The 5,119-nt window shown below is 33.9% G+C and overlaps 1 long non-coding RNA gene across 1 annotated transcript; it reads left to right on the forward strand.

The window, feature by feature from the left end:
• Nucleotides 1–278: 278 nt before the first annotated feature.
• On the forward strand, nt 279–5,119 carry LOC136828263 (uncharacterized). The gene is made up of 4 exons (XR_010849973.1): nt 279–328; nt 1,798–1,926; nt 2,499–2,623; nt 4,565–5,119. It is a non-coding gene; the product is annotated as an uncharacterized lncRNA (long non-coding RNA).

Raw genomic sequence — 5,119 nt, forward strand, 5'->3', positions numbered from 1 at the left:
TATTTACATCTTTATTTTATTTCATGGTTACTTTAACTGTTAATAGATGTCTCTTAGTGTCGGTCTTCCAACAAAATGTCAAATGGATAACAGGCCTAAAATTAATTATGAAACTTATTAAAACATTGAATTAACTGGAAAACTATTAAATTTATATTATAAATATGAGATTTTAATGTATTATGTTATATTATGAACATGAGATTGCAACATAAAATGCATGTTAAGTGACGATATCTCAATGATATTTTATTACTTTTGTTTCCCCTTCAGAAATTGTTTACATCTGCAAGACTAGAATGGCTATGTCAAGTTTTTCCAGTTATAGGTAAAAGTTTACCTTTTTTAAATTGATTATTTGTGTAATGTTAATTTTTATTCATCCAAGATGATTGCATTGTTTATTTGATGAATTTTAGTTAAATTAAGTCGACATTAGCCACGACAGTGAAACAGCTTTAAGTGTAGTCTAGACAAGTGATCCAGATGGCATTGAATTCAAAACAGAAATGGGACAAGTAGCTTTTATGGTATTCTGAATTTTCATATATCTTTTGGTTTAAATACTCCGTTTGAAATGTATTAGAATCAACGCGAAATTATTGGCAACATATAGAAGCTGTCAGGACATTTTTGGAACTGTCAGGCCATTTTGTTGGGCATAGGTCAATAATTGATGGCTCTTCTCCATTCTGAGTGCTAGGTAGTCTCGGTGAGGTACACAAGAAATTCTTAAATATTTGTATTGGTTGTATTAGTGTTATTGAAATGTACCTGACAAAATTGTATTAGTCTGTTTGGCTATATACTGGAAATTTTATGTCAGACTGCAGACTTTTAACCACCACTTATTAACCAAGGTGGTAAAACTGAACACTACCGCAACCATCTGGGTTTGCTAACTTATCAGTTTTCATGCAAATGGCCATGTTTAGTACCATCCTCTTGGAGTTTAATGTAAAAACAAAACAAAAGACTGTAAATATCATAAACACAAACTAAAGGCATAAATGTAAAAAGAAATGTAAGCTTAAGGTGGTAAATATCACGGTCGCCAACTGGCAGGAACAAGGCCGTGGAAGTAGTCTGCTGTTTTACCACCAAGGCTACCATAGCCTGTCCCAGAAGTTATTGTCTTCATAGTGAAGCTTCATACTGTTTACTGTAGCCTACAGAGATCTGGCATAGACTATTTTTGGAACTGTTAAAAGTTTAGATCAGCTAGGGTGTCTTAAATCTTGTAGCCCAAGATTTATAGACAGAGGCACAGGCTAGACATAAATTTGTTCTATCCTTAAGCTAGGTATGCAAGTGATACTATTTAATTTATATCATTACATTTTGCCTCCCCCCTCCTCCCCTTCCTGGACCACACCTAACCTAACCCAGGATGCTTTGTCCTCACTTACCCCTCGACCCCTTACCTGACCTAACTTAGGGCACTGAAATGAATGATAAAGGTTGCAACCTAACCAACCAACCTAAGGATAGGTGTTGATGAGTAACTAGTTGGAAAAGTGATGGCCGCCAACCTAATGTAACCAGTGAGACCTCGTATTCAACCAGTAGGCACATAATATTCAACTAGTAGGTACGGTCTCCCACATCAAAAATATTCAAGGTTGCCCACTTGTCACGAGTGGTGGGAAGTTGGTTGTAAGCCCAGTGTAACTGGGGTTTAAGGAATAGTGCTACATAAAAGACTCTGGTTCTGCGTATCTATGAAAAATATAAATTACTCAAAAAATATGTTATATCAAGGAAATAATTTTTATTAATGTAAAAACTTATTTTCAGACAAGGCCTTGCTTCAGCATCAGAATGTGAAATGCTCAGGAATGTGGTATAGCCTATAGCCTGAACCAAGGACAGCTGCAGAAGTTAGGACATATAACACTATAATAATAGTGAATAAAAGTTAAATAGGTAAGCTTTTTAATTTGAATGTGGTCTTTGGTGTGGTAATCTTGGGAAAAAACTGAGTACTATATCATGAACTGTGAATCCAATGATAGTTAAAGGTTCAGGTAGCACTAAATATTCTGTTTTAACAATGAATCTCTTACCAAAAGCACTGGCATTGTTGGTGTTATGGAACCCTTTTATCATTCTGAAACAAAGACTGGAATAAGTTAATGCAGTCTTACTAAGTCTTGAAGCTCACTTGTATATAGAAGGTTACAAGTATGAAATTCACCTGTAAACAAAACTTCAGCCCTGGTATTAATAATCGGGTATTATAAAATGTGTAATATTTTGCAAACTTAAAAACATACAATCATAATTCTGTAAGACAACTTACTTCACATTGCACAGAATAAGATTCACAAACCAGATTTTGTGTTCTGAAATTTTGATAAATACGCTCCTTTTAAGTCATCAGCCCTTGTTGGGTTTGCTTACAAAAGTGATCTATTTAAATGTTGGTAGCACCATGTAATGTGCACAAAAGTAAAATGTGTAATTTTTGTAGGTCATTAACTAGTGAATTTTTTCAGCTGGTGGTGTGGACGTAAACTTGAACGTGAGCTGAAAATATAGTGCAGGTGTCTACTGTAAGTTCAGTGAGTGTATTTAGAGCCCTCTTGAAACATACAGTTGTAAACCAACCACAAAGGTTAAGGTCAGTTGGACATCACTGGGAGTTGGTTATTTTATGAGTAAAGGCTACTTTTCTACGTTAGTCGAGACTCAACTGAGTCAGCTTGTAGATGCTCTTAATTCTTTGCTAGGAAGATTAAGATTTTAATAAGAAATGAAACTGGAGCTAGATAGAGTTTAAGAAGTTGGACAGCTAAGTAGAAAAAAGCAAAGGGGATATATAAAGGATACAAATGAGAAAATACTGCAGTAGTACCCACCTTCAGTACCATCTACTTTGTGCCATGCAAGACACACTGTAAGTGGTAACCCTCTTAATGGCATTTACATTAGTTTTCAGTCCTCAGATATGTAGAAACAAGTTAATTTTTTTTTTTTTTGATTCATAAGCATGATTAACTTTTGATATTATTATAGAGCTAATCTTTTATGAGATGAAGTATTAAATTAGACACCATGTATCTCCCTCTCTATCTCCTTCAAGTTCTTGTGGTTTGATTAAACTCCAGTAATTCTTTATCCTGTCCTCATCTTCAATGATCATGTCAAGCACAGTCTTTTGCATCTGTAGTGTACAGTATACAGAATAGTTTTGTGCTACAGGTGTATTGGATTAAAGAGTAAACATTGTCACCAAGGAATTATTGGTTCTACTAAGTAATCTTGAACCCTGTCTCTCCTGCTTAACAAAATAAAGCTTTTCTTGAAAAGCACAGCTTAGCGACATTTTGGTGCCCATTGTAAAGCATTTTTATTATTGGGTAAAAGTCTAGGATTACATTATTATTAGTCTTATATTGATGTTCAGAGCATTAATAAAGTTTAATAAAAGTTGAATGTTAGGTTAAATATTTAAAAGGATTGAAACTTACTGGGTTTAGTTTAGTACATTATTATGAAATATTCTCCATTTCTGTTTTATTATGACTGTATGAAAAACTATAAAACAATTTTCCATGATTCCTAATTCCATTTGGTCAGGAACATAAGTGCATGAGGGTGGAGAATTAAGGGATTGTAAATAATGTAGTGGACAAATCTTATAAATACTTGTAGACATGTGAAACACCATAGATCCTATGTAATGAATACTGAAGGACCACATTTTATTTCAGACAGAAATATGAGGTTGCTGACTTACGTTTTGTGGGAAAGGTTGCACGTCTTAAACCAAAGCTAAGTCTGCTTAGCAATTAACAGTTTTTTATACGTAAAGAGAGGTATATAGCAAATTAGAGCAGTAGAGTCCTTTTTTTCTTCAAATTATTCAACCAAGTAAGAGATTACTGTACTTGAAGAATTTCAGATAAACATGGGTGAAACATTTTATATTTAAACTCGATGGTTGGTGCTTATAATTTTTACTAGTCTAAGAAATAGTTGAAATGGTTTTAAGTAGGTTGTAGCCAGGCCCAGGTAATTATAATAGTAACGTTCTGTATTGAATATAAGAAGAAATTAAACCTCAAAACAGAACATCTTTATATGACCAAATGAAACCAAGTATACCAGCTAGACGCTGACGAAAAGAATATCAAAAGATGCATAGAGAAGACTATAAATTGAATACAGTGTAAACAGTTACCATATTCAAAGTCTCCTCCCCATTGATCGTAACAAACAGCAATTATAATATTTCAAACACACAACCATCATATCTGTTCATTTCGCTGACTGAAATTTACGCTAAAAATCAAATACCACTTTTTTTTTGTGAATTTGCATTGCAGTCAAAGTCTATTGTGCTAATAGTAATTATACTTTTGAATAAGTAGGTTTTCATTTAGATGTTCTTGATAAAACAATATAGACATTCATTCAAGGTCAAAAGGACCTGGTCCTTCTGTGTCGCTCTTGGTAATAAGGACCTGGGTATGAGATGCCTGGAACCTTTTTATATGTATGTACTTATTTTTTACATTATATAAGTATTGCACAATTTAACTGGTTCTCTTCTTTTCAGAAAATCATGTGCAATCAGTAGGCTGATCCAGCTGGAATTTTGGGACAGTGCAGTGTTTGCTGCAATTCGATTACAATTGCCAGGTCACCTTACACAGCATCTCAAGGCGCTAATGCAAAATGCCCTCAAGATCGAAGATGCACAAAGGAGAATCATCCAAACAACCTCTCTGCTCATATGTAATTAAGGCAATATGCCTCCCTAATCAGCAGCTCGGAAAGATAGTAAAGTAAAGTCTTGTGTCAAAGGAAATCTCTCAGTCTGAGCATGATTTAAATTCAGGACCGTCATTTTAGGAAGGCACTGATGATGCCACTTGAGTTGCTACAAAAATATCACTCTTAACAGGGAATTGTCAAAATTTCTTCACTGGAGATGACTCTAGTCATTATTTTTAAAGAAATAGTAAATTTGTCAGAAAGTAGGAGTTTTTCATGAACATAAGCAGTTGGTAGTGAAAGATTTAAAGCTTAACCTGCAAGTGGGAAAAAATCACATTGTTTTATGTGTTAGTATTATTTTATATATTTTATATGTCAGAATTATTATTTTATA

This window comes from Macrobrachium rosenbergii, chromosome 42 (genome assembly GCF_040412425.1).
Source record: "Macrobrachium rosenbergii isolate ZJJX-2024 chromosome 42, ASM4041242v1, whole genome shotgun sequence".
Classification (NCBI taxonomy): Eukaryota; Metazoa; Arthropoda; class Malacostraca; order Decapoda; family Palaemonidae; genus Macrobrachium; species Macrobrachium rosenbergii.